Genomic DNA, 22,983 nt, shown 5'->3' on the forward strand with positions numbered 1-22,983 from the left:
GTACCTATTCTAGTTTTAATCTTTTATTTTTTGATAAATAAAAGATTAAAACTAGAATTAACTGGGTTTGTAAAGTGCATATGCAGAAATCACTCCCGTCATCCCTAATGGGGTAGGCAGGGCCACAATCACAAATCTGAAAATAACTTACAGCCACTTTTGCTGTTTACACCTACTTATGACTGATCAACGGCTTATTATTTGAAGCATAGATACCTAATATCAGTAACGCTAATCTGAAATACCTATAAACACGTACCTGGTACAAACACTAAATAGAATGTCATCAAGGTAATGAAGTTTTTCAAGCAGTGAAACGTTTCCTTATTTTTAAAAGGAAATAAACTACCTATGCGAGCGGTAATGAAAAGCTTTTAATTGGAAGCCAAGTAGCCTAGAGCGGACTGTAAAAATACGAGTAAAACCCAGTGTCTGCATCTCACTTCCCTTTACTTGCTGTTCATTGCCTAGAGGACTGAAAACAAAGGGAATATTTCGCTACACTGACCACACATATTTAATTATCTTTTCTCATCTTGTTAATGGAGTGTGAAACGTCTGTTTATATTTAAATATTTTAGCTGTGGCTACGTATCTGTATTTCAGTTATAGTGCAGATTAATAAGTAAATAAGTATTCATAATACCGAGTGCATCTTAATGTAGGTCCTTGGTGTCGTTGAAATAAAGCTCATCAAATTCAATAGGTACTTAAAAGCATTAAAATTATTTTATTAATTACTTACATTAATTATTATTATAAATATTATTATGGTTAATGTTATTGCTAGAAGTATTATTAAATTATGATTGACTTTTCTATCGTCTGAGTTGTGAGGTGAATTACCAACTCCTATTGAGTCGCCAAAGGCCCCTGACATGGCTCATGTAACGACTACTAACTTACATCAGTAGTAAAGTAACCGTGACCAACGGCTTAACGCACCTTCCGAAGCACGGTTCATTGACTTATATTAGGCAAGTAAAAACACCTCCACCAACTCGCAGTGGAGAAGCGTGGTGAAGTACGTTCCTTACCCCCTCCGGTTGATCGAGGAGAGGGCTGTGCCCAGCAGTGGGACGTATATAGGCTGCTTATATTAAGTTATGTTATATATTATGAATGAACTTAGGTATCAAAATTGTGCTTTATTTTTGAAAGGTTTTAATCGAACGACGTTAAGGACTAAGTAGAGTAGATATTTTTTATACGAACTAGGTACCTAATTTAGCTGCTAGTTTAGGGCGATGATTTTTATTTGGACAGCGTTCCATTTACCAGCAAATCGACGTTCTAATGGACCAACTCTTGTTTGCGCTTAGCGAGTGCACCACATTTAACCCACGATGACGGTGCACGAATATTATAAAGGTACCTTTGTTCAGAATAAGTTAAGCAAAGGGTGTTTTTTGTGTTGAATTGCTGGAGATGGGTGAATGTTTTAGTTTGCAGCAGCTTTCCCGTGAGCTGCGCCGTTAATGGACTCATGCTCCACCTTGTTTGTGCAGGGTGAACGTTGAGTGCACCAATACGGGTACAAAGGCCACTTCGCGTCCCGTCACGGTTAAAATCGTCGCGGATTTAATAATAATAATCTTTTATTGAACAAAGACTTACAATTTTACATTAATAAAAATACAGACAACTATAATATGACCAATTACTCTAGGTATGCGGCGGTCCCTGCACTAAGCTCAGCTTGTATCGTAGGGGCGACGATTTATTGCAAGTATCTTACGATCAACACTACCTACTCATTAACGACCTCCGTGGTCCAGTGGGCCCACGATCCGGAGGTCCTGGGTTGGATTCCCGGTGGGGACATATCACAAAAATTACTTTGTGGTCTCTAGTTTGGTTAGGACATTACAGGCTGATCACCTGATTGTCCAAAAGTAAGATGATCCTTGCTTCGGGAGGCACGTTAAGCCGTTGGTCCCGGCTGCATTAGCAATCGTTAATAACCATCAATCCGCACTGAGCCCGCGTGATGGTTTAAGGCCCGTTCTCCCTATCCATCCATAGGGAAGGCCCGTGCCCCAGCAGTGGAGACGTTAATGGGCTGATAATGATAAAGTAATGATTATTATTTGTCTTCAAATGGCGATGCGTATAATTCAAAGAGATTTAAGGATTAAATCGATAATGGCTCACCTCCCAACAACACGACACGTGCGAGCTTATCGCAACTCGCAGGAGCGGCAAGACAATAAAATATGAATGTGTAACTTAAGAACGTTTAGCGCGAGGTGATAGATCACTCGTGGCATAAAATATAAAAGATAACACGTCACATGTGAGCACATAATCCTGACAGCGGTCCGTGGACGACAATTTATTCACAACATAAGCCTGATGTGTTACACAGACGAGGCAAGCGTCATTGCGGTACGATATAATGAATTGCCGCAGGAAATATCTCGCGTTTTTTTTAAAATATTCGATGAATAACCCCGTGAAACAAATTGATATTGATGAAAGAACGAATGTGGCTATAATTAAGTTCGTGTCCGAAAAGGTGGTATCTACAATCTGGAATGATTCATGTCTCTGCTGAACTGAGAGTAAATAAAAGACAGTATACGTTCAGTTGCATTACCTATATCCTATCACCTGTATATTGTACCGGGTGAGGGCCCCAGTTGTAATAGTTCGCGCCATATATGCATGCAGGAGCTCGGTGGCGCAGCGGTAAACACGCTCGATCTGCGATTGTTGAAGTTAAGCAACTTTCGCAAAGGCCGGTCATAGGATGGGTGACAAAAAAACAAGTTTTCATCTCGAGCTCCTCCGTACTTCGGAAGGCACGTTAAGCCGTTGGTCCCGGCTGCATTAGCAGTCGTTAATAACCACCAATCGGCACTGGACCCGCGTGGTGGTTTAAGGCCCGATTTCCCTATCCATCCATAGGGAAGGCACGTGCCCCAGCAGTGGGGACGTTAATGGGCTTGCGATGATAATGCATGCAGAAAAAATTTACAAGAAGACACGCCAAATAAAATGTTCTGTTACAATAAATATGGTTTAAGTTACTATTAGAGTATTTTGGGTCTGTCCACCCTATTAGAGATCACACGCGCGATGTTCTTTTTATAAATAGTAAACGTTACTCCCAACCGTCTTATTTAGTTTGTCCAACATCAATTAATAGTTAGGTATAACAAAATCGAGGATTGCCTACCTATTAGGAGTTAATGTGGTTAAGTAAGGATTAAGCTCATTGAGCGAATGCTCCTAGGGGCTCTTTCCAGGATTATCTTCCTCAACGAGTTCAATTGTGCTCTGCTGTCGTTTGTCTTGTCTTATACCTACTTTGATTAACCCCCGTCCTTACAGAAAATGGCACTCAACACGTAATTTATATTTATGAACGGAGGAGTTTTGAGCAAACAGTATTTTAGAATGAATAGACGAGACAATAAAACTAGCATTATCCGTTTGTTAAATAATATGACATCTAATGTTCCAGTGATTGAAAACATTAATACAGTTTGAAATAAGTGCTTGTAGTGGATAAAAAGAAACAAAACTAAAAGTACAGACATAAACAGCATATATACGTCCCACTGCTGGGCACAGGCCTCCCCTCAATCAACCGGAGGGAGTATGGAGCATACTCCACCACGCTGCTCCAATGCGGATTGGTGGAGGTGTTTTTACGGCTAATAGCCCCGGCTACCCCAACGGCTTAACGTGCCCTCCAAAGCACGGAATCATCTTACTTTTAAAAGTACATACCGAAATGAAAATTGTTTTCTTACTTATCTTTAAACTAATTACTTTAGTTTTCTTAGATAAGTATTAGTATTAGTTTTATTAGGTAACTAAATTGTCTCCAAAACTAAAGGCTGAATAATATACTTATTCATAACGACCACTAATCCGCACTAAACGTTTTGCCTCTTCCAACTGTCTGCCGTCGTCTGTTTTACCAACTCGTTATATCTGGGAGTCTTCAAGGCATGGTAAGCGTGATCCACCTTCGACCACATCGTCACCTGCCATCAGGTGAGATTGTGGTCATTTTAATAAAAAAAAAATCTATTAGCAAAATGGCGGTATAGTCTGGAGCTGTTTATCATATCGCTCGGTGGGATTGCCCGCGAGACTTGTGAAACTGTGTACTCGGCATTGTCAGACAACAAATACTTGCTCGCCGTCAGACATCTCTCTCATACATCACGCTGACACCGTACACTTGTGTTCGAAAACTACTCACTCTGACAGCTTTTTTTTGACGTGACTTATTGTAGATTTGCCGCAGATGGTATTAACTACTTGGCCGGACAAATGGGGAGCGCTGAAGGCTCTCACTCGGTACAACGTTTAAGACAACAGGTCTTAGGGTGCCCAGTTGGGCGCAAAACCTCGGCTCAGGGTGTCGCCTGAGAGGAAGAATATTTGAAAGGATTAATCGACCCTAGTGGGGTCGGATAAGCGCTGGATGAGGGAAATCATCGACCACGCCAGCGGAGTCAATATCGGGGTACTCTTACAGCGTATAACCTATGTTTTATCATAATAAAGCCATTATGCCAAGTGTTCTGTAGTCTATTACCCACTATGTCTACAGTTCATTATAATATTTAACTTAAGTAGCGATTAAGAAAATTTACCGTTCGTAACTCTGCCTACCCCGCCTAGGATAGTTTTCTAATTAATAAACGCCTTATTAGAATACGAATACTGAAGATAATGCCAGTTCAGCGGAAGTCCGTATTGCTCTATGCAGTTTCGAAAATAGTCTGCGCCACGTTACGTTCCTCAAAAACAATATAGATGGCGATGTACAGATTTTCCTTCGTTTAACCTTCTAATCATGGATAACAGATATATGTATCGTGGCCATATCATAGAATTGATCATTTCATGAAATGATCGACCATTTCATGAAATGGTCGTATTTCATGAAATAGAACAACATTCGTTGGCCACATCATGATGTGGTTTGGCCAGATCAATGAACACAAAACGTTTAACGATATGACCAACTAAATGCATGATTACTTCATGATATGGCCAAACGTTAGTGATCATATCGTAAAATAGTAACATTATCCACCGGTAGTGGCGCTGGTGTCGCTTTGTTTATGTTTTGCATAATGGCGGCGGACAATAATTATTCTTGTGTGGACGCGAATAATACGAATAATAATGAGCAAATACAAGATAAAAGTGCATTGAAGCAATGTTTTGACACTAAGGTGAAAAGAAAAACTCGTATTAACAGTATACAACAACTTTATTTTTATTTTTAGGTTATATGGCAAATAATGAAGGTCGAGTGACCACGCTACGTAAATCAATGGACTATTATTGGATTTCGAAATATGATATAAGTAATTAAAACTGCGAATGAAGAGATAATAATTTAAAAAAAGAAAAATATAGACGATCCTACTGTCCGTAAAGTTTCTTTTTTTGACGTGACTTATTGTAGATATGCCGCAGATGGCATTAACTACTTGAAACAGGATTCTATTAAAACGCATAAATGTTTTTGTCATAATTTAAATTATCATAATCCTTTTTTTTATAATTTTTACAAGGCATAACAGTAGGTTAGGGTGCGGCGGGGGTGGCCCTTGGGCCACCCCTACGCCGCCAGTATGTTTATCTTACACACGAAAAGTATACTGAATGATGACCAATGGTATGAAATAGTGTCAAAAAATAATGACGACGACTTCAAAGCGAGATGCAGTTACGGCGTATATGTCAACTACATCAACACTCCGTTAATCGAAAATGATTTTTTAATTTTTAATTGACTTTTAAACATTTTTGTACTTTGTACTAGAGTAATACATAATTTCCTACCTTATTTCGCGTTTTTATTACACCACTTATCATGGACACCCTACATTAATGATAAATATGGCCAAACGTGGATGGAAATATCATTAAACGCTGACGTTTAAACGATATGGTCAGTTGAAGTTGGCCATTTCATGAAATACGACCATTTCATGAAATACGACCATTTCATGAAATGGTCGATCATTTCATGAAATGGTCAATTCTATGATCTGGCCACGACATATGCATCTTTATCTTCGTTTCTGGGTACTTTGAATGATGGCCCGTTTTATTACACCCAGGCACAATTACATCTACCACCGATTATTATTCTGATCAAAATAAAGAGAAGCAATATAGGTAGCAAAAAAATCCCAGTACACGTGTTTACCTTTTAACATTGATCTAAGTATTACATTTTATATTGTCCTTTACTAAGGTTAGTATACGGACCAGATAAAGACAACATCAATATTTGTGAGAGATAAAGAACTTTTTCCAGGAAGTCATAATCTGCATTTGCTCAAAGCATATGTAGAATAAATGCTTACTATTTACCTCTTTAGCGATGTTTAGTGTAAAATTATAACGATAGTGTAAAAGGAGTGTTTTAAGTGTTTTTCAATCGCGTATTTACCTTATAAAATATACAGAGTGTTAGAGACATCGTAACGCAAACTTTGAGGGATGATTCAGGCCATGATTCTCAGTTGATATAAAGTGGAATTTTCCGTCGCAAAATTCATGTTTCCTTCTTGTGTTTTTTTTTAAATTATTCAACTCATATTCATGGTCTGAATCATCCGCATCAGTATTCGTTACGATGTTACTAACAGCCTCTACGTATACGCATTTTAACACTTTGACTGGCCCACGGCAATTGTCTATACAATTGCCATACGTCCAATAGTGCATTATATGCAATGCACGGACGTATGAACTTCAATCGTCGACCAATAGTGTTGTCCAAATACGTCGAAACATGATCAATTTTATAAGTAACAAATAATATGTTTTCAGGCGAATGTGAGGATTGTAAGAAAATATATTATGATGCCAAGAACGATTTAGGTGACATAGTTCCACGATGCAACATTAATTTTGTGTCACTCAATAGGTATATTGTATTGAATGTGGAGGTGACTTATTGTGTTCACTACATATCATACTAAAAATTACTAAAAATGTTAAAAAAAAGATTTATTTTAGCTGAAATTTGGTAAGAGAAAACCTTTTTAATTTTTGTTTGATTAAAAGATAAACCGTATTACTTTTACTTTTTTTTTATTATTATAAACAATTGCAAAGTACATTATCATGTTTAGTACAGTACATCACAAACTTAAAAAGTTTTACCCCGTAGAATCGTGCACTGTAGAACAATTTGGCAGGTTGAATAAAATATAACATTGATTTGTTTGGTTTTTCAAGCTTCTCGGGAACAACACTATTCTTGGTGATTAATAGTGTGATATATGTCATGCACGGACGCACCGAGCTAGGTCTTCAGTGCATTACATGTAATGCATGGACAGTGAAAGTGTTAATCATCTTCACCGCCTCCCCGTTGATATAAGACTGATGAGTAAGATAGAAAAAGTAAAATAAAACAGATAATAATATTATTTCGTCCAAATGTACCTTGTAAGACTATGAAATACGGATACGGGAATGTTGTCGGGACTACTGAGCTTCCCGGACATGGATGGTGAGCGTTTACGTGTAATGTGGTTTTACCTCACGTGATATATTACCTTAGAACAATTTTAATCCCTGCTGGATACCTGGGCAATATTTCCCGCTCCCCGTCACTCCTGGAGACACGTACATGTATCATTCACAATTTATTATACTTACCTACCTACCTAATACAGGTTACTTTCAAATCTTACCATATTATAAGTAGGTACAATCTAAGAGCAAAAGTGCAGTCACAGAGCCTAGGGAATTATTTGTAAACAGTGGTGAAATTATGAACCATTAGTTGTCATAATTATGAAAATTATATTTCTGTAGGTGTTTATGGTCTATTATAGAAACGACATGTAACCAGTCTTAAGTGCAACCAGTTAATTTATTACTTTGCAAGAAACTGATTGGACTTTTGCACCTTATCGTACGTACGACGTTTTTGGTGTACTTACTTAAATAGGTACCTACCCTACTTACCTGCTACGAAGGGCAACGGACACATTTAAAAATGCGTTAAGACGTTTTAATTAAATCATTTATTTACTTAAGTATTTAGATTTTTTATGTTAGTTATTTTGGTGATAATTTTATATTAGTTGCACGGTGAATTGGGATTAATTTTAGTCTATTCATTCGATTTAATTTAGATATTTTTTAATATAAGTATTACGATTTATTTATGTCTGAATTATTACTAAATTATTTTATTATAGATACATATATAATTTGCTATAGGTACGTAGTATAGGTACTTACATGATAATTAGCGAAGCTGATCAGTGATCCGAAAGCTTTCAAACTTTCAAATAACCTGAAACAAACGAATTAACACAAATTAATATACTGATCACAACAATTTACAATGGTATTAATCATAAAATACAAATGAATGAGAATAATAATGATAATAATAATATATATAAATATAAGTAAATAACATTGTAAATTTATATTGCTATTGGTAGGTATTTGCACGTTATGACTAATGTATAATTGCATATTATCTACCTACGTAAATTGAAATTTGTTTTTGGATTCATGCAAATATCACAATATCAAGTGTTCCCCTCCTCATTAGCGAATTGTTTCATAGTGGGCTTTTATCATCAATATTTAGGCACCATAACTTCCTATATACAAATACCTATAGGCACATAACGATTATTTTAGTACCTAATCTAAAATACGCCTAAATATTCTGCTGTAGGTCATTAATTATCTAAAAGAAGAGAATTTACAATAAGCGTTATCTCAGACCAGTCCCTGAAAACCAATTAAAGTTAATAATCCTCTAATACAAAACGGTCGCTTTTTAAATTAAGTCTGCCAGATTCCGTTGTTTTATCTTCCCGAGGCTTTTCATGCAAATTTTTCATAATACACTTTATAGAGTTACTCACAGATACGGGCTTTTGTGTGAAAAATTACCTCCGTACCTACTTTGTAAATGACTCGTGAATTGCAAATGTTTTTATTTCCTTTCACAAAACACTTTATACTTAATTTAAAATTGTTTGAGGCACAAAGAATATAAACGAGGAATGAATTCCATGCGCGTTTTTTTTTTGTATTGATGCTCAGAGCTCCATCGTTGGAACATACCCACTTAATATATATCTTTATTAATTAGGTAGTTCAAAGTCGTTCAAAACCCAGCAGCTTTATTTGGGTTGAGTATCCTAATGTTTAGTTAGTGTGTGTGTGTGTTAGTTCTTTAGTGGTTGTAAAGTCGAGAGGAGTGGAAAAATCAAGGGGAGGCCTTTGCCCAGCAGTGGGATCGTATAGGCTAAATAAGATGAGAAGATCCTAATGTTTTACTTATTAGTCTTTATTATTTCGATATTTTTTAGGGTTGACTGCTGTGTTCTAGAGCACTGGACAAAGGCACTTATTTTGCCTGATACTGGTGCCTACGACGAAATCTTATCTTATCTAGCTAGGTTCATCATATCCATCTTTGGACTTCGTATCAACAGTGGCTGCAAGTTGTCTTTGATTACTTGTGGCTCTGCCCACCCCATTAGGGATTACGGGCGTGAGTTTATGTATGTATGTGTATCTAGCTAAAGTGTCCCACTGCTGGGCAAAGGCCTCCCTTCATTTCTTTCAAGACCCTCTCTCCAGCGCTTCCTCTGGCCAGACTTGCAGGAAAGCATCCAAGTCGTCGCGCCATCTCCGCTTTGGTCTGCCACGCCTGCTTGGTCTTTCTCTATTCGGATACCTTTCTGTGGTGATCTTAGCCCACAGGTCGTTAGGCATTCGACAGACGTAAAGACGAAATAATACTGCTTTTTTAAATTAGTCACTAAGAAAGTTAATAAAATTTACTGTAACTAACAAATTACTATGGAGTTAAATACGAAATAAAAAAATGTTAGACTCAGTTCAAATTTCCAGTTGATTAAGTATGTTATGTTTCTTGTCGATAAGGATTATTAGTAGGTATACTTATTACATACATATTCTATGTTTTACTTTTCATCGCAGACCATGTGTGGAACACGCATTTATAGCATGTAATCGTTTCCGAGGCCGTCCTATTTGCTGGTGGTTTGGTATGATGATGCAATCAAGTAGGGGCCACTGTTGCAGGATTTAGCTAAACATAGGTATATATTGATGTCCGCAGGAATCTATGTGAGCATTGTAAAGTGGCTGGATATCTCGCATTCCTGCATGCCACACTAGCATGCGGGTGTAATCATGTCTCTGAGCCTGAAGATATGTTATTGACAATTAAATTGTACCTATGCACGTACCTTAAAGGCGAATTACTTTGTCTATTTTTTCATATATTTTTAGAAATCCCTCTGGTATACTCACTGTGATTGTTATATTCATTGAATGTTACATCTCTTTTATATTATACACAAGGATAGTAGCTACACTGGTAATCTATGTTGTATAAGTATTGCAAAAAGTTTATCAAACTTTAGTTATAGTTTATATTTTTATCCGAAATTTGAGCCAAAGATGTTCAATGAAGAGGGATTCTTTGACTCGCAGATGTTTTTGGTTCAAAAACTTTACTTCAGCAAACATTGATTCAGTATAGAGTCCTTTGAAATGATGAAAATAAATCTAATGGACAGTTTCAGGTAGAAAACTCTATAATTTTCAAATAAAAAATCGGGTACATCACGACTGTACATACTGCACAACAACACAACATTAACAAAAGCTCACGATTATATTCCAAATTGAAGTAGACAAAAGCACCTATCTACATTCATCGCGTGATGAACTAAGTATGACTAACACGTAACAGGTGACTCTACCTACTTACTCTATGTAATCAATAGTCCATCAAATCAAATTACATCATTTTATAACAATAAAGATAAAAAACGTTCAATAAAGTTAAGCTCGGACAGAACACCGGGATATCCGTTATCTTTTTTTCATAATATTAAAAATACGTTTTACCTGTTTCCGTAATTTCGATTTTGTAATTTGAAAACAATTTACACGCGGGACTATAATTATTTACCTATTACTTTTTTAGGTACCTACTTAGTTAATACACTAAAAAGTAAAAAGTAGCACTATAGAACATAATGTGTATGTATAAGTAGGTGGTACTTTACTCACAGATAATATACGTTTATATATACGGTGGTTTGCGGTTAGCCTCGAGCTAATAATTTCCACCATTACCACAAAAAGCAAATCCCTCATAACATAATAGAACAGTAATAAAATCATAAAACCAAAAAAGCACGCATAAATACTTTTTCGTGACTCATTCCCAAAAAAGCCTTACAATATTTTTTCGACGATAGGAAAAATTCGGAAACATTAAAATATCATTACGAAACCCATCTCATATAAGCATTACTATTTTCTCGGCGGAAAGCTATCTTATGTTATTTGTATCTTCTCCATATTCCTTATATCAATAGAGAATGCCAAGAAAATAATAATGATAATAGCATTTTTTAAGCTACTAAGTCATATATTTATGACAAAATGCTCCCTACTCCCTATTCGTACGATCCGTTCTTGCTGCGATATTTTTACTCGCCACACAAGTTTAGCCATGATATACCTAATATATTAAATATTATGTCGCAGTAGGATAGTTGTAGCCGTAATGTAGGTCCCTAGAGATATAAAGTAAGAAAGTATGGAACTGAAAATAATTAAAAATAACACAAAAAACATGACTAATCGGCCAGGACAGTCCACTTGATGTCAACTGAGAATCATGGTCTTAATCATCCCCCTCAGTATTCGTTACGGTGTCACTAACATCCATACGAACACGTATGGCTACTTATACTTCCGTCTCGTAACGAATACTGAGGGGGATGAATCCATTATTTCGAGTTAATATCAAGTGGAATTTTCGTTCTGAACGTATCACTCCTATAAATTAAAGAATTGTAACGTTTTAAAGAGTATATGACCTCAAATAAAGCTTAGGCCTTTTCTACCAGAGTAGGCCATATTAGAGACCTTAGGCAAATGACATACGTACATAACTTAAGTAAGATCTCGTCTATGTCCCATTGGGGTAGGGTTAGACCACTTACTACGATTTCGACACAGTTTTGATAGCCATAAACGCTACCACCGAAATTGTATTAAGGACATTATGTAAGAAGGTATAACTCTGTAAAATGACTCTCCAATGGCAGATCATTCAAACAGAACCATTTTGATTGATCACACGAGGGAAAGTTAAATGGGAAAACACAAAGGTAAGGAAGAAAACTTTTACGCATAGGGAGAGAAAAAAATGTAGCGAATATACTGGTATGCTATTGACAGCAGTAATACATTGGCTAATTGATGATATTGTATCCCAAATATCCCAATAGGTCTATAGTAAGAACAAGGTATAATTATAATACTCGCAACAACTTTGTTAAGCTTCAGTTTGCACATTGTAAATGAAGTGATGTTTCACAAAATGTGCGCTAGATGGCGCTGTACAAAGTCAATGTCAAGTGATAATTACCTATTTTATCATTAATAGGGTACTATTTAAATATATAATGTAAGTAGTGGAAAGAAAGAATGAAACGTTACTGGCAGAGGCATATATAAAAGAATTATATTGCTTTTTTTATTTTGTTTGATCAGAAAAATCCGCCGCCATTTGCCATGTACTTAGTTAAGAGACTTTTTGTAATTATTTCTTTTTATTTTGGTGCAATAAAGTGTATTTGTATTGTATTGTAAAAATCTATAATGGGTCGTCGTCGTCATCATTTATAGCCAAAAACAATGATAAAATATCTCCATTCGAACAAAAAAATAATTATCAAAATCGGTTCATATACGACGAAGTTATGCCCGAACAAACATTAAAAAAAGGTCGAATTGAGAACCTCCTCCTTTTTTGAAGTCGGTAAAAAATAAATAATATGTCTGCATCTATATTTTTTTGGGGATCGTAGCCTGGAAAGTTCCTCATTTGGGGTAGTCAGAGGTACATCTATCGCAAGATGAACTAAGTACCCACACCTCATCGAGCTTTCTGTTAGACCAATGTGATAGGGTTCAGTTTATTACCAAACGATAAACTGGATATTTGGAACACCACGGGCTTTCAACGTGCATTTTTTAAATGAAATTGTGCACCAATAAAACTTGAAACTGAATTTAAACGCAATATAAGTCATAGAGGCGGACTGTTTGGCATAGCCCAGTGGACCGTAACGCACAAACTCCGCTACACAGCACCATGCAACAATATTGGCATCCCACTGTTTACTCTACGAAGTCACTACACCTGACCGTTTTATTTTGAACTTTTAAACTGAATTATTCTTTTACTACACAACAGCTCTTATATGCGAAGTTGTAGAATGATACATAACAACTAAACATAAAGTGCTTATTCATAAGTAGGTACATACTTCAAAATTTAGGTAAGTACATAATCTATTTGACGTACTTTAGTAGACCACGCCAACGTGACCTAGCAGGATGCACTTATAATTATATCTACGCGGAATGAGGAGACTAGCAGCGAGAGATATTTAATCCATCATTTTCCATCTTTAGAAGAGTTCTCCCAGTGTAGAATCTGAAACTGAAGTGATAACAAGAAGCGGAACAATAACGTACCTTTCCAAAACCAGTGACGAGATCCGTAGCACAGAGCAAGCTTGCAACTTTTAATTGCTTCGGGTGAGGATCTGGCTCCATTATTCTACGGTATTCAAGTTAAGAAAACTACACGTGAAATGGGTATGTTTGAAATCATACGTATGTGATGTCGTAATTATAGTAGATATGCAATGCATATGTTTTATGCATATGTTTTAAGAATATAATCACATAGGAAATTCAAAATAAGTAGTTTTGCCTAATAACCATGCCTGGTTAGGTTAGATGCCTCTAATACACACCTAGTTTACCTATGGCAGTTTCTACCATCCATAAAGCGTTGTCATTTATCAACTTGTAATTAAGTACATTTTATCTGTGTTTTATTTAGATTTTTTAAATCTGTAGCCTATGCCTTTGCCTGTGAAGAACGCATATCCATTTTATAAAACAGCTGTTGCGACTACTGGCGACTTCTTTCGGGTCGACTTCAGTTATCTCGCGAGTTTTCTTGTAAAAATATGTAACTATTACTTACGCTATTTTATAAAAGCAGAGTTTAGTTGTAAATATAAATGTAATATATTATATCGTATCGTGGTAGAATGGGCGCGTGCGCGGTGTGTCGTTCAGGCTACTTGACTCGGCTTAGTCGTATGAAAGACCTGGCGCTTGTAAAGAAATGCAACTTCTACTTTGTTTGTTTGCGACATACTAACACAGCCACTGGCTTGTCTTCAATTACTGCGACCATGTGGAAGAGAATATGGCTTTAAAAAAATATTTAAAAAAATACAACATCCTATTGAGGTTTAAAAATGACGGAGGAATATTAAAAAGTTACGATTTTCGATCAGTTGAATCATCAACCTCTGTAGATTCCTTTTGAAGTTTCACGAAATCATAATTTGGAAAGGGTTGCACGACCTTGAACCCAAAAGTAAAATACGATATGTTAAGATCCATGATTTAGTAGTGGTTTGCGTTCTACTAATTATTGGAAATAGAACAGTCTTCGAAAAACTAAGGAAATAATTATCGTCCGTAGAACTTATATTTAAAAAGATATAAGCATATGTATATTTTTTTAATCTTTGGCAATTCTTATTTACTAATTATATTTTATTTTGATTGTAATTTGGATTGTAAGGCCCAGATGTCTTTTAAAATCCAAATCCCATTAATTAACTACTAATATCTGGAAATTTGAGCCTTACGAGGATATTGTGATAATATAGTGAATTGTAATTCAGAGTTATAGTTGTTACATAAAAAAAACCTTGAAATGTTTACTGAGCTCGTTTCGCAAGAAATTTCCAACAAATGTAAGTAGGATGCGAGCAGATTGCAGTGTTTAGACATATTTCCCCGGCGTGCTAGCTCATATTCAGCAGTAATCCGATTACTGCAAGCCTCGGGCAGGTGGCTTTCAAAGACATATCTCCACCGGTTAGGATCTACTTACTGCAGATTCTCGGGACGTACTTACGTAGTTTTTTGTAATTTAGCGAATGTTTGTAACTAAAAGATCAAAATGTATTAAAACATTTACTTCTAAGTAATTTTTCATACCTGAATTAAATGTTCGATACTTAGATAGGTACCTACCTATCCTACCTAGAGATAGGAAGTGGATAGGTATCCACTTTAAAATTATCACTTATCTCTCTCTCTCTATCTTATCTAAGTTGTCCCTATTTTGTAAGTAACATAGACAGTTATTATTACTTACAAAATAATGGATAACTAATACAACTTTTTCACTTGTTGTTTTTCTAACGAGTTACTCATTGGACACCTCAAGGCGGGCATGGAAGTCGAGACAGACCGCGTGAAAGATAATGTGACGACCTCAATACTTATCAGAGGGATTGGTCGGAGATCGCGCAAAGTCGAGAGGAGTGGAAAAATCAAGGCGTGGCCTTTGGGTCAGCAAGATAAGCTAGCTTATTCGATCCCACTGCTGGGCTAAGAACTTGTACATACCCCAACTGAGATATTTTCGTTTAGGTGTAGGTACCTAGGTCTTTCAATACACCAGCACTGGTCTCACGAATTATTTTGTTAATCATGCTGCGATACTGACAGGAATTCGTTAAAAACCGGATATAGGCTGAATTTTGCTGCAGATACCGTCTTAAAATAGTCAAAAATTTCCAGACGGTATGAAATTACCTATTTAAAATTTTGCTAACAAGATGACGATCTTTATTGAGGGAGAACCTCGTGCGGCATTGGGCCGGAATAAGATGAAAAGCACATTTTACGTTGATTATTTTCCTTATATTATACGTAAAAAGACAAAAACCTTTTTTTTAAATAGTAAATGAAAACCTACTTATAATTATACTAGCTTACTATAACTCGGCAACAAAAGTTTCGACTGAGGGTTTCCGATAAACGATTACTCCTATAAAATTGAGTTGTGACCCGCGTTAGGCGATGTGGAAGATTGAAGGCGTCGTTAAATTCGACTCTAGACGGAGCTACCTTCATTGAAATTTATGTAGACGCGTAATTAGGTGGTAGAATGTTTTCAGAGGGATTTTCGCTTTGTGTTAGACCCGGTGTTGTGAGCTGGGCCACTTAAGCGGTAATGAAACACACTGAATTAAATGTGGTAGGTAGTGCGTGCGTATTTATTGGTACTTCTCGTTATGAAAATTGAGGATTTTCTTAAAACAAGAAATAGCAACAAATAATATATAAGAAAATGCAGTAATTTTCTAGTTAGATTTTTGCAGTTGCTGTTTAGTGTAATCCATCATAAGGTAACAATTGAGGTCGAATCTTTGAAAATTCGGTCTTTTCACACGGCTGCTCCATTTGCGTGTACGCGCGACGTTTTTTTTTTTGATGTGACTTATTGTGGATTTGCTACAAATGACATTAATTAAATGGGCGCTGAGGGCTCTCAATTAGTTTTCGCCGTTTCTTGAATTCTAATGTAAAACAGTTAACGTAATAAAATAAAAATAAATCTAAAAGATAATACCTACATAGAGCCTGCATCCCGTATACTAACACAGCTATAACTTTAAGTACATGAACTCTATACCAAAGCAGAGGTCACGGGTTCGATTCTAGGTAGACCCAACGTGAAAGTTTTTCAATATGTCGAGCTAAGTACTTCAGTACGTTTATAGTTCGACTTTGTACCTACCTTAGTACAAAATTACAAATACATATATTTAAATTAATAGCATTGTCGTAAACTGGAATCTTTTAAGTATGGGCTTGCCTTTCTTATCAAACAAGATTAATCTACATAACGTGTACTAAATTTAATTAATAGAATAAAAGTGCTGTCAACAACATTATTCACATTTGTCCAGCGCAGGACCGCTGCGACGCGAGCCGCCCCTTCTACGTATGCGTACGACTTCGCTACTTGTACTATGTACTTACCTACTATTTAATGTGTGAGTGATATCCAGCGGAAGTGTAGTTCGGTGTAGATTGTTGATTTTGTTCTACCTTCTTGGAATCGTCTTATAAAACCAGGCGGTCTATATTGGGCGGGCCCTATCGTTGTATGTCACAATACAATACAACGTTAATACCTGCTGTGGGCATGGTGTCGGGACTAACCCTCTTGGGGTTTAACGACGACATATTAATAATGTTTGTAACAATGTTTTGTAACAATAAATGTGTAAATAAATAAAATAATCCAGCCGTATTATTCTGTACCAACACACCGTGAGAAGCATCGCCCACACTCATTTTATACTCGTACTCGCAAATGAGTAAATTGTGACTAAAAAAAGTCCTCTTTTCTTCTACTTACGGACTTTCAAACGCTCCATTGTAAATTTAATTAAGTAAATTATTACTTACATAACCATCATAATCATTGTTCATTACCACTTACTAACATATTATTATACCTAATTAATATTTATCTGTGCTTCACATCGTTAACAATTTTCCTCAATTTTTTTATTTTTTGTCTTTTTCTTTAGGCTATCACAGTGGTTAAGGTCGATCATGCTGTACGGCACTTTACTGGTTTTACAATCTGGTATAATACCTTATACACTATTAGATGTTATCCTCTATTATGATTGTCAACTGTTGTGCTCGTCTTTTAAATAAATAAATACTGTTCCCTGTCCAGGCAGATGTCGGTGCGTAAGTTATAGTTTGACCTTAGCCTGAATAGTCTTTGTAAATCAGAAACTTGCCCGATACTGTTGTTAAGTTTAGTAAGCGCAGGTTTCCTAATTCGCTAGAGTACCTACTAGAAACTTTGAGTTTTGGCAAGCAATTCCTATTCGCTATCCAGACTAAAGTCTTGTTAGTATAGTATTTCAGTAACATGATTATACAAAATAATTCCTGGATTTAATTTAATGTATACTTGTTGTTGTTGTTGATTACTTTTTAAATTACTATTGCTATAATTATTTGCATGTAGCATATTGTGGTTTAACATTTAGGTAGTATGTTATTATTTTAACAACCGATGATACCAATGTTTTCCGCAAATAAATGATGATTGATTGATTAATCTTAAGACTTCTATCTCACTAGTACACTATGGTTGCGTCATGACCGGAAAATTATTCGAGATTCAGTTGCCAGTAATATATTGGAAGTGAGGGAGGTTATATAACAAACTAGATGTCGCGTGGTTCGCTCGCAGCAAGCTGCTCGCGTGTCCTATATTAGTTCGAAGCTTTGTATGGCGGCCATCTTGTTTAAATAGGTCTCGTGGAATCAAAAAAGTTCTAGGTGCTATAGTTTTGCCAGGCCGTAGGGTGACCCCTGATGCGGAGCAGTTTTCCAAGATGACGTTCCGATCACACCCCAATACATCATTTTTACCTCTGAGACATTTTCTGGAAAAACGAAAATTTTGTATGGCGGCCATCTTGATTTTCCGCCATTTTATTTTTTTTCACCGGCAATAAAATTTGACCAAGATTTAAATAGGTTTTATGAAAACCAAAAATTTCCAGGTGCGATAGTTTCGCCAGGCCGTAGGGTGTCTCCCTGATGCGGAGCAGCTATCGAAAACCCAGACGTATTTTCATACTCGACATGACGTTCCGATCACATTCCTATACATCATTTTTACCTCTGAGACATTTTCTGGAAAAACAAAAATTTGTATGGCGGCCATCTTGTTTTTCGGCCATTTAGTTTTTTTTTCACCGGCGATAAAATTTGACCAAGATTAAAATAGGTCTCGTGAAAACAAAAAAGCTCCAGGTCCTATAGTTTCGCCAGGCCGTAGGGTGTCTCCCTGATGCGGAGCAGTTTTCAAAGATAGAGAAGTATTTCCATACTCAACAATACGTTTCGATCAAAACCCTCATACATAATTTTTATCCCAGAGGCATTTTCAGGAAAAACTAAAAATTTGTATGGCGGCCATCTTGTTTTTACGCCATTTTGTTTTTTTTTTCACCGGGGATTGGATTTGACCAAGATTTAAATAGGTTTCGTGAAAAAATTATTGCTCCAGGTTTTATAGTTTTGCCAGGCCGTAGGGTGTCTTCCTGATGCGGAGCAGTTTTTCAAGATCGAACAGTATTTTCATACTCAACTTGAGGTTTTGATCACACCTCCCATACATCATTTTTACCCCGAGGCATTTTCTGGAAAAACGAAAATTTTGTATGGCGGCCATCTTGTTTTTCCGCCATTTTCTTTTTTTTTCACCGGGGATTGGATTTGACCAAGATTTAAATAGGTTTTGCGGAAGAAAAATTGCTCCAGGTTTTATAGTTTTGCCAGGCCGTGGGGTGTCTCCCTGATGCGGAGCAGTTTTTCAAGATCGAGAAGTATATCCATACTCAACATGACCTTCCGATTACGCCCCCATACATTGTTTTTGCCCCCGAGACATTTTCTGAAAAAACAAAATTTTGTATGGCGGCCATCTTGTTTTTCCGCCATTTTGTTCTTTTTTCACCGGCGATTGGATTTGACCAAGATTTAAATAGGTTTTGCGAAAAAATAATCATTCCAGGTGCGATAGTTTCGCCAGGCCGTAGGGTGTCTCCCTGATGCGGAGCAGTTTTCCTAAATCTGGAAGTTTTCCCATACTCACCGGAAAATTTTGATCACATCCCCCATACACCATTTTCACCCCCCAACGCTCCTTCTGGGAGAACAATTATGTCAGTGAGTGAGTGAGTGAGTCAGTCAGTCAGTCAGTGGGTTTGCAGCTATATATATTATAATAACTACATATTTTGTTGCTGGAGAAATACTGGTGGCGCCTTAGTTTTTTTTTGACGTGACGTATTGTAGACTTTCCGCAAATGGCATTAACTACTTGGCCGGATCGTTTTAGTGAGATAGAGCCCTAATATAGACATAATACGCGGACAATTATTTGAACATCTTATAAGCCCACATCTATTCAAATTTACACGGGGCAATTAACGTAGTCGTTACTTACGCGAACAATTCTACCGGGTCCCTCTCAAATTGCAGCCAGCTCTTTAATAAAGGGCACCATACTTTAATTTTTATTTCTCTAAGGACTCTCGCAATTACCCATAGACAGCTTTAATTCCTCACGGACGGAAAAGAAATGAACAGACACCTCTGCCAAAATGAAAAGAGGCCTGATTTACAACCGCGTAAACCTGCCGGCGGATCTTATTAACATTACTTTTTATAACACCCGGGGCTAAAATGTAACATTGTACACTGAAATTTAATTAAAACGTCTAGTTAGGTGTTAACTAGCGCCATTAAAATGTATTGTTTGCGTGGAGAAACCACTTTGTTACGCATTTTATCCCTTACCATATTCTGGCAAATAAATTATTTGTATTTGGAGGTTTTGTTGTCAGGTTATTGCTCGGATTTAGCAAAAGAGGACATGTTTCTCCTATTCGTGTACGATGGAACTCAAGGATGCAAGATCGAGGCCAGCGGAGTTGTTTATAAAACACGTTTATGGAAAGCATTTTTGTTTGTTATTTTAAAAAGAAAGTCCTACATGTGAAAATTTTATATCACATGTATAGAAAAGTGTTGTTTAAGAGGTGAAAAAGAACTATGTTACCCGTTTAACAATATGGCATATCATATATATGGCAATTAGTTAGTTAGTTATATATTTTAAATGGACTTGCTACGATTTTAACAAACCACTTGCTTCATCCACACTTATCAAAATGCTTGCCGGTTTTGAATATTCTTGATCTAGATTTTCTTCGTAATTTTATTTAATTAGGTAATCGAATTCTCTAAGCAAGTAAGCAAGGGCCTAACAAGATAATTATAGGCGTAGGTACGTTTGGTGTATACTCTAAAGGACCATTTTGATATATGTATTTTTAGATAGTTTCAAACAAGCCCTTTCTAACGACTTTTTAACATTCATCGTAATAACATTTCTATGACACGGAACTAAGCTAATATATTTCTAATATGAAATAGAATTGAGTCTGTATTGAGGGTCGTGTGTGTAATTTGCCGTGAGCCCGAGGCTATGGTTTCCTACTTGCCCACTAATACATAATACGTAGTACATAATGAATTATGCGCAACATAATCACGATTGGGTTTGCGACTGGAACGCTATGGTAATTAATTAATTCTGTATACAGATTCTTGATCAAGGCTAGTCAGTGAGTGAACACCGACATGATTTAACCACGTTCTGATTTCCAAATTATCAAAAACCAAGATGTTTACGGAATTATGTAGCCTCTTCATTCATTATCATCGTTGTACAAGTTCCAACACGTTAAGCATCTAAGCAAGTTGGTCCCGGTTATTGGCCGTAAAAAAACTTCCACAAACCCGTAGTGGAGAAGCATATTCCCTCCGGTTGATTGAGGGGAGGCCTGTGTCCAGCAGTGGGCCGTATATAGGCTGCTTTTTCATGTACAAGTAGCACTCTACCGATTTCGATCACTTATAAACAGGACACCAGATTCATAGTCCCAAATCAGCACTCCATCAGTAGGAAATTCCACTTGATATCAACTCAGAATCATGGTCGAAATCATCCTTGAAAGTTTTCGTTACGATGTCACTAACACTCTGTATATATCAGCTATACCTACTTACCTAACCAAGATCATGGCTTGAGAGATAGGTAAGGAGATTCCCGCTAATTAAAAACCTAGAATCGCTTTTACTCCGCAATTAAAAAAAATATTGTTTAAGCTTGCTTTTAGTGAAATAAATAAGTTCGTGCTTTATCATATTACTGAGGTGAAACCGGTGGTGCGCCAGTAGTTAGTATCTAAGTTTTTAAAATATTCGAGTACTTGTCGCTTCAGCTGTTGATTTCAGATGAAGATAGAATTTCCCTTGTTACTCGTGTTATATTTAATTTAAAAACTGGTGCCGATCTTGATGAACAGATATAAAATTTTAGCGATCTTCCTCATGACGTGAATCTATTCGTGCGATATCCGAACAAATGATGATTTGAGTACGGGCATAGAATAAGGAATAATACTACGTATAGAATGGCAACTCTCCGCTCCCCGCCAGCGTCTGAGCTAGGTTTACCTCACCCCCTTGAACATAGTTTAGACTTGAATCGTGAAGGTAGCGCGCGGACTGTTGTTTTTATTTTTTATCTGTTTAGTTTATACGTTCGAATTTTGAAACTAGATGCCGACGTTCTTTCGCCGGATTCGAATATTTTATCTTACAGTAATTGCCCGCACTGGCTCGCCCGTGCGGCGCCTGTAAATATTTTATTTTTCATGGGGATTGTTTATCAAAACTTACTAATAATTTGCAATAAAATTGAACCTAGGGTATGTGCTTAATGTAAAAATAATTTAATTGCAATTGATTAGTTCGGTGATTTTTTAAGTCAAGTGTAAAGCTCATTTATTTTTATTGTAAACCTTTATTGTTCAAAATTTCCTGTTTGTGACTTGTGTGGTAAATACATATTTAACTGATTATTATAAAAGCATCTTTCGTAAGTAGTATTACCTACCGAAGTAAGTAATAACGGTTAAATAAGGTATTGTAATTGACTGCCCTTAAACGTCACACACACAGTTGCGCGTGTCGATAATGTCAATGTGTAGAGTCTGTGTAAAACGAGGGGTGTGGTACAGGGTAGATGACAATATAGATCTACTTTTATAAATTGTCAAAACACGTCTATGAAATTTCAATTAAATATTGAGTTCATAACTCATCCGTTTTGGTCTCGGTCGGCAGACAATGGTCAAACCTCTATTACTGGTATCTAAACCCTAAAATCGCTTATAAAATAAATCTCTTATAAAAGTAATTCCAAACCAAAACATCCATGATTGAAAAGAAGTTATTTCCCTAAACACACAATATTGTTCTACATATATTATCCTGTAAGTACTTTATGTAAAGTGGGAACCACAATTTACTTAATGCCTTGAGTTCATGTATGTTACGGGGGATTTCTCGATTTTTTCTTGTAAATCTGTAAAGGCCCTCGAAATCCGGACC

The 22,983-nt window shown here is 36.4% G+C and overlaps 1 protein-coding gene across 2 annotated transcripts in view; it reads right to left on the reverse strand.

Moving 5' to 3' along the window:
* Positions 1–22,983, reverse strand: part of LOC126369517 (poly(rC)-binding protein 3) — a 196,786-nt gene that overhangs the window by 22,060 nt on the left and 151,743 nt on the right. For both annotated transcript variants that reach the window (XM_050013987.1, XM_050013988.1), the window contains exon 4: positions 8,248–8,302. The gene's annotated coding sequence lies outside the window, so the exon portion shown is untranslated. The remainder of the gene's footprint in view (positions 1–8,247; positions 8,303–22,983) is intronic.

This window comes from Pectinophora gossypiella, chromosome 9 (genome assembly GCF_024362695.1).
Source record: "Pectinophora gossypiella chromosome 9, ilPecGoss1.1, whole genome shotgun sequence".
Lineage (NCBI taxonomy): Eukaryota > Metazoa > Arthropoda > Insecta > Lepidoptera > Gelechiidae > Pectinophora > Pectinophora gossypiella.